The sequence below is a fragment of the Brassica oleracea genome, chromosome C1 (assembly GCF_000695525.1).
Source record: "Brassica oleracea var. oleracea cultivar TO1000 chromosome C1, BOL, whole genome shotgun sequence".
NCBI classification, from domain to species: Eukaryota; Viridiplantae; Streptophyta; class Magnoliopsida; order Brassicales; family Brassicaceae; genus Brassica; species Brassica oleracea.
Window position 1 is genome coordinate 23,990,408 of NC_027748.1, and position 8,964 is coordinate 23,999,371.

The 8,964-nt window shown below is 29.2% G+C and overlaps 1 pseudogene; it reads left to right on the plus strand.

The window, feature by feature from the left end:
• Positions 1-4,161: 4,161 nt before the first annotated feature.
• Positions 4,162-5,317, plus strand: LOC106298373 (annotated as a pseudogene).
• The last annotated feature ends 3,647 nt before the right edge of the window (positions 5,318-8,964 follow it).

The following is an 8,964-nucleotide window of genomic DNA, read 5'->3' on the forward strand; positions in this document are numbered from 1 at the left end:
CTATTAATTTATTTGAAGTTTTGGAATTTGTTTTTAGAAATTATTACACAACTCCATAAGTTTACATGATTGACCTTATACTTTTAAGGTTTGTTAACTTGTTTGTCCACTTAATTTTTGGAAAACATGCATGAAATGTAGTTTTACAAAATTGATGATGTTATTGTAACCGAGTAAAGTCATGTAAACATAAATAAGTGGTACAGCTGAGGTAACTGTATTTATTATGTGGTACAACTCATATTTTTTTATTTTACTGCCAATGTACAACTATGCACAAGCTGATACAACTAAAAAACTGGTACAACTATGTACAAACGGTATAACTATAAAACATGTACAACTACTTGTTATTTTATTTAGTATTTTTTAAAATGTGCATCACGTTTAAATATGTATCATATTTTAAACATTCTGGTTGCACACTAATGTCGAGTAGTTGTACCATTCATATATATCATCATCACTTGTAATTATTTGTATATGCAAATATTTTTTTAAGTCAAAAATTTTATAATATACTGAATGGACCTTGTTAATTTGAAAACATAAGAATAAAAAGCTATTTAAAATCATATATAAAAATACAACAAAACATTGATTTGTCATCTCTACATATCAAAAAAATGCAAGTTGCTTCGTGGTATTTTTGTATATGTGTTTACAATTGGTCTATCTCTTATCTTATTTTTATGTTCAGAATACATTCTATTTTTTATACATTCTCTTTTCTCGCATCATTCATACGCTGAAAAAAACACAAAATATAACCATATTAGTTGCAGAGTTGGACAAGTTATACGTGTTTCAGCTTTACTAATTATACAAGTTATACTCGTTTCGGTTGTATTATAGGGTATTACAAAACATATCTGAACCTCCTATAACTTTTTCTGGCTTTGCACCTGCTTTCTTCGGCTTCAAGATCAAAATGAATGAAGATAAATTTTTTTCCTAAATAGTACAACTAGTAAAAAAAGCATTATCCAAATTAAATATTATAGAAAACAAACTATTAACATATTTTGACACATCTAGGCGGGAGGAATAGACCAACATTTTCACAGGTTTTGCATCATCATCTTCTATAGCATCATTAATACGTTGAAAACAAAAACCAAATATCACCATATTAATTGTAAAGTTGTACTAGTTATACGTGTTCTAGTTGTACTAGTTATACTGGTTATACTCCACCTAGTTATTCTAGTTGTACTGGTTTGAGTTATACTAGTTGTACTAGTTTGAGTTGTACTAGTTGTACAAGTAATACTGTGTGTTTTTCTTTGACGCAAATTTTTCACAATGAAGATGAAATTTGAGATAAGAACAAGAAAACAAGAATATAAATCTAGGTCAAGAACAAGAACAACAAATTTGGATTGTGGGAGATGAAGGAGATTATGTTTTGATTTGGGGAAGTAAGGTTACATACGGGTCGGGTTCTGGGTCAGAAAACATGTCGGATTTTGGATAGGATAATAGTGGCACGAGTTGTAAATAAGTTTCTTCTAAAATATTTTTACACACTAAACCCGTAAGGATGATTTAAGGGTCAGGTAGTGGATTTGTTTCACTGAAGGGTCAGCTTAGACTTAACCCTAAACAAACAATCTCAATGGGTTGATAAATTTTGAGTAAATAAATAACAAAGTCTACTTACAACAGAAGTCCAGAGAGAACATTGGATAGTTTAAGAAACGCAAATTTAGTTTAACAAGGTATGTGTCTGCCCAGATACCAGAGTTATAAAAAAAAAAAAAAAGGATAACTATTAAGAAAAATAATAACTTGAGAGAGCTGAATGTTATTTTAATGGAATGTTATTTAAGTAGGACATTTTCATTTTGACAATATATGCTAATCGTCGATTTTTCTGCTGAGAAAAGTTGTATCAATCAAAAACCTGAACAAATCATTAAAACGTTTTTGAAAAAATAGAAAGGCAATTTTAGTTTGACAGTTGCATCAAATTCTCGAGATCGTTCACGCATGGTGCATCATTTACAGATATATTAATTTATTTAAAAATATATATGAACAGAAAATATTTCTTTTTCTTTTTGAAGTGTAAATGAACCAATGGTTGAGGAGGCACAACTATTCGCGGAGACACGGAGCCGTTGGCACCCATCACCTTGGAAAATCTCTTTTCCTCTTCTCTCTCCTCATCACCACCTAGCCAACAACCACACACCATCTTCTTTACTTTACTGATTATTTAAATTTATCAAACGTAACACTACAAATTTATTTATAGTTTAGTATTTTAATTCCTTTTAATCAGTAATCTCTGTTTCATTTTACTTAAATTTTAAGGTGATCCGTGCATCCACACAAGTATTTATTTAATAGAATAATAAACATATGAAATTAATGTAATAGTTGAACAAACATGTATCCATATAGATGTTTGTTCGATTTATAAAGTATAACATTTACGATAGATCGACGGTTTTTAATTTTCTATAAATTTGTTGATTGTTCATATTGCACTTGGATATAAAACCAATCAAAATTATATGTTATATAACATATTTGTCAAGCAATATTTTTAACTATACCATTTGATGTATTTATTTATAAATTAAAATAAACTTATTGTATTTATGTTTAATTAGTAAATATATCTTTCCAAAATAAATGTATTTATGTTTTAATAAGATAGATAGATAGATATGTCTCTAAGTATTTTATATGCTAAATAAATTCCACTTTTATGTTCATATTTTAGGAAAATATTAAATTGAAATTTATTTGTTGTGTTCTTATAATTTAAATACATTTGTGTGAATTATATTAATCGTTAAGTTATTTAACATATTTTTGAAAAATAAATTTATATGTTTTAGCAAAAATATTTATGGTTTATATTTTGTATGTGAAATAAAATAATAATGTACATGAATATATAAAATTTAAAATTTGTAGTCACATATTATATATATATATATATATTTTAATTTATTGTAAAAGTTGGTTAGAGAATAATTCGGTCAGAGGATATATGTAATTTTGGTAAATTTGGTTAGAGAATAATATAATAAAATAAATTAATTGTTGGTTAAGTAATTAAGTTTGGATAGAGAAAAATCAAACAAAATAATTAATTAATTAGTAATTATTAATTCAGTGGCATAAGTTAGTAAATATTATACTCCCTCTGTTTCTTATTGTAACTAGTTTAAGAAAAATTCTTTTGTTTCAAAATGTAAGTAGTTTCCAAATATCTAGATAATTTTTGCATTTATTAGATATAATGTAACCAATCAAATAATATCAATTTTTTTTATAATTGGTTGAACTAATTAATTAAATTTTTTTTTAAGTACCAACTTTCTTAATATTAGTGTTTTTAGTCTAAACTACTTACATTGTGAAACGGAGGAAGTAGTGAAGTAAATGTTATTTTTAAAAGATACTTCAATTTTAGTAATATAGATATACATATATTAGAAAATATTCAAAAATTTATACAATTTATCTTAATTATTTAAAAATAGAATTAAACATAACTAATTCAATAAATGAAAATTCAGTATTATGTAATAGGTAATCAATATCAAACTACATTATTTTTTATAGTAATGAAAATATCATTTATTTTGTAGTAAAAATAATTCTTAAACATCAAACTAACTTAAACAAAGGGAGTAGTAAGTAATCATTTTATTACAAGGAATCTTCAACATGGTGCAAATAAATCTGATCAGGAGTGAATCTTCATAGAACGACTAAAATGATGCAGTTAGAAGTAGATCCTCATAAGATCGAATCGTCTATGTAATCTTTCTCATGATTGTAATGTCAGGATAAATCAGCTTCATAAAAAAAAATCATTTTCTATTTATAAGGCATTATAACATTTACTTATTATCCAATTAAAATAAAATAAACTCATAGCATGATCCATTGGTTCACTTATATCAATCAATGTGTCTTTATATAACTCTTTTTTTTATCGCTGACTTATTAGGATATTACAATTATGATATGAGAAAGATTACATAGACGATTCGACAACCGACAATACTACCTGCCTTATGAGGACTCACGCCTAACAGCATCACCTGAGCCGTCCTATGAAGATAAACGTCTGACCAGATTTACTTGCACCATGTTGAAGATCCTTTGTAAGTCTTTCTTCCGTAGTCTGCATAATTATTTAATAAATCGTTTTCTCCGGGACTTGAAACCTGGATTTCCTGTAATCTACAAGAAATTACATAGTATGGGATTCAAACCCGAAACCTGTATGTAGAAGCCTTTAAACCTTAAGCAATAGACTACGGTGCTTCGACGTGTCTATATATAAGTCTATACAATACATTAGTCTGCTTCGTCTTCCAAAAACATTGCCCTTTGTCCAAGTATCTTTCTCTCTCACATCAAATATCTCTTTCTTGCACCCAAAGCAAATCTTCATCATCATCATCTTCGAAAATCCATGTGAATCTCCCAGATAATAGCAAACCAGGAGAAAAGCAAAAGTAACATTAGTTAATTTAAAAAAAAAACTGAATATCATGAGTTGCAATGGTTGTCGAGTTCTCCGTAAAGGTTGCAGCGAGAACTGCATCCTCCGTCCTTGTATCCAGTGGATCGAATCCGCCGAAGCTCAAGGCCACGCCACCGTCTTCGTCGCTAAATTCTTCGGCCGTGCCGGTTAATGTCCTTCATCTCCGCCGAACCGGAATCTCAATGCCCTGGTAAACTATTTTTTTAATGATTAGACGCCGTCGTTTCTGTTCTTCTTAATCTTAAGGGTATTTTGGTCTTTTACAGCTTTATTCCAGTCTTTGCTTTACGAAGCTTGTGGGAGAACTGTGAATCCGGTGAACGACGCCGTCGGGTTGTTGTCGACGGGGAATTGGAATATTTGTCAAGCGGCGGTTGAGACGGTTCTCCGCGGCGGTTCTTTGAGACATATCCCGGAGCTTCTTACACGTGACGGCGGGTTTCCGTCACCAACTTTCCGACGAGATCTGCATGGAAATGTTGAAGTATTCAGGTGACCGGAAGAACTACCACCACTGTCGTTTCTCGACCTCTAGATCTCCGCCCAAATGGAAACGTTTAGCGACAGAACAACAACAACGACGACCGCCGTCGGAGCTAGATCTCTCTCTAATCCCTACTTTTCCGATTCAAACGACAGCGTTCAAGGAGGAAACGCGGCGACCGGAAACTCCATCGATGTACTCCGAGGAATCTGTTACAACGACGACGTTTCCAGACAGCACGGCCGGTGAACGTTTCGTACGCGGCGGAGGAGAAACGACGAAGTTGCTCAACCTTTTCACTTGAACGACGCCATTTTGGTTAAAAATGTAATGTCGGTTAAGTTTACCACATTTGTGGGTTTAATATTTTTGGAAAATGAGGCCATCCGCGAATTACGTGATTTTTTTCTCTAACCTTAATTATGATAAATTAATTAATTGGGAGAATCTATACTAATAAAATGAAGTTTTTGAGGTTCCATGGGGCGTCCACATCAGCGGACGCCCTATGAAGAATCTATACTAATAAAAAAGAGCTTAAGTATAATAACAACACATTTTTAACTTATTTCCCACCCTAATATAACTTCAACAATCTATGATCCATCTCTAGGTTATTTAGGGTTTCAGTTTAATCAAGACAAATTCAGATTCAAGTTTAAACAATCCTAATCAATAGTTTTAGGTGATCAATCAATGTTCAAATTCCAAACAATACAAATTGATTTTTTTTCAGATTAGGGTTTTGGGAATTTGATTTGACCTTAGATCAAAGGAGTTTAATTTTGAGATTCAAAACCTTCAAAGTTCTGATTTTAATTGATCAATGGATCAAATCTCGATTTTAGGGTTTAGATCGAGCTTATAGAGCTTCGATTTACTCATAGGAGGATTGATCTATTATCCTATGGCTTTCATCTTTTAGAGATTAGGTTTTTAGGGTTTCAATCTTTACAAAACAGCCAAATTCGATTTCATGTTTTCAGAATTCGAATTACCTTTAGGTTTTGAAGATTGTAGAACCGGACCACCAAGAGAACCTCGAGCTGGACGATCGGACGCGAGCTGGAAACGAGCTGGAACGAGCTGGAACGATCGTGTGCTGGGCTGATGCTGAGAACGCGCGCCAAGTGCTACCGGGGACGTTCGTCGGCTTCTATCGAGAACGCGCGTCTACGAGCTGGAGCGAAGATCGTCGGGATCGCGAGCGGAGGCTGAGACGGACGCAAGATGCGATCGAGTTTTAGGGTTCGACAGGTTCGTCGGATTAGGGTTAGGGTTTTTGGGGTTTTGTCAATTTGGTTTTAGGCTCAGGGTGTTTAAGAGTTTCTTGCTGATAACGTGTTGTGAAACAATAGATTTTGACCTGAATGTTTCTGTATTTTATTAATGAATAAGTGTTCCCTTTATATAAGGGTTACAAGAGAGATAAATTGAAATACAAGAATATGATATATTACAAATCATAAACATAAGTAAATTAGGAAAACTAGAAGAATGGAAAGTTCTTGGCCGCCTCTCTCTCATACTCGGCCGACTCTCTCCTCTCTCTCTCTCCTCTCTCTCTCTCCTGCGGATGGGCCGGTTTATCGACCGGGACGGTTATGGACATCCATAAATTGATTTATAACATATATTCAATATAATTTGGTCCCGGTCAAAAACTTTCTACTCCCTCTGTTCCTGAAAGAAGAATAATAGGGATTAACCCGGGCGTAGGGACCTTTTGAGGCTCCATAGAGCGTTCACATCAGCGAAAAAAACTTCTCCCGAAAGATGACATGTGGCATAAAATATAGTTTTATATTTTAATATTACTAATTTTCGAAAATTATAAACAATATGTAAACATACAGCATAAAAATGAAAAAACTACATTAAGCATATGTAAAATTACAATTTTTCACTTAAAAAAAAGACGGCTTATCTCCATAATGTAACATTACCGTTTTATAAAAAAAAAACAAAAAACATTATATATAATTTCGAAAATAATAAATATATGTAAACATACAACATAAAAAATGGAAATACTACATTAAACATATGTAAGATTACCATTTTTTATTTTTATTTTTAAAAAATAATATGTAAACATACAACATAAAAAATGGAAAAACTACATTAAACATATGTAACATTACATTGCCGTATTACATTAAAAATTGCCGTATTACATTAAAAATGGAAAAAAACATTAAGATTTAAACATCTATTCCTTACTAATAAAAGATACCTTTTGAGGCTCCATAGAGCGTCCACATCAGCAAAAAAAACTTCTTCCGAAAGATGACACGTGGCATAAAATATAGTTTTACATTTTAATATTACTAATTTTCGAAAACATTTATTCCATAGTGTTGCAAATATTAACTAATATTTGTAATAAAAGGGAGAATCTATACTAATAAAAGGGAGCTTTTGAGGCTCCGCAGAGCGTCCACATCAGCGGAAAAAACTTCTTCTAAAAGATGACACGTGGCATTAACAAAAAATAAAAATAAAAATACATATAAAGAAAAATAAATAATAAGTAAATATATAATATAAGAAATAGAAATGTTACATTAAACAATAATAAGTAAATATACAATATAAGGAAAATAAATAAAAAGTAAATATACAATATAAGAAATAGAAATATTACATTCAACATCTATCATAATTTATAATCTGATATAAAAGCAAAAAAATTAGAAAACGTAAATATATAATTAAAAAATGAAAAAACTAAATTAAACATCTATTTGAAAAATGTATCTATACTAATAAAATGGAACTCTATACTAATAAAATGGAGCTCTATACTAATAAAATATAGATATTAACTAAATATAAAATATAAGAAAGAGAAATACTCAATATATAGAAAAATAAATAGTAAGTAAATATTATAAATATATAAATATATGAATTATATATACAATAATATGTAAATGCACAATTTTAAAAATATTATATACTAATAAAAGAGACATTTTGAGGCTCCATAGAGCGTCCACATCAGCGAAAAAAACTTCTCCCGAAAGATAACACGTGGCATAAAATATAGTTTTACATTTTAATATTTATAATTTTCGAAAATTATAAATAATATGTAAACATACAGCATAAAAAATGGAAAAACTACATTAAACATATGTACGATTACCATTTTTCATTTTTAATTTAAAAAAATAATATGTAAACATACAACATAAAAAATAAAAATACTACATTAAACATATGTACGATTACCATTTTTCATTTTTAATTTAAAAAAATAATATGTAAACATACAACATAAAAAATAAAAATACTACATTAAACATATGTACGATTACCATTTTTCATTTTTAATTTAAAAAAATAATATGTAAACATACAACATAAAAAATAGAAAAATAAACATATGTAAGATTACCATTTTTCACTAAAAAAAAGACGGCTTATCTCCTTAATGTAACATTACTATTTTGTAAAAAAAACATTATATATAATTTCGAAAATAATAAATAATATGTAAACATACAACATAAAAAATGGAAATACTATTTTAAACATGTGTAAGATTACCATTTTACATTTAAAAATAACAATAATATGTAAACATACAACATAAAAAAAATGGAAAAACTACATTAAACATATGTAAGATTACCATTTTTTCACAAAAAAAAATGGCTTATCTCCATAATGTAACATTACCTTTTTATAAAAAAAGAAAAAAAACATAAATATAACTATTTGACTATTTGTCCAAGTTCTTCTATGAAACATTGCCGTTTTTCATTAAAAATGGAAAAAAAACATTAAGATTTAAACATCTATCTTGAAATATAAAATATAGATATTAACTAAATATAAAGTATAAAAAAGAGAAATACTCAATATATAGAAAAATAAATAATAAGTAAATATTATAAATATATAAATATATGAATTATATATACAATAATAAGTAAATGCACAATTTTTAAAA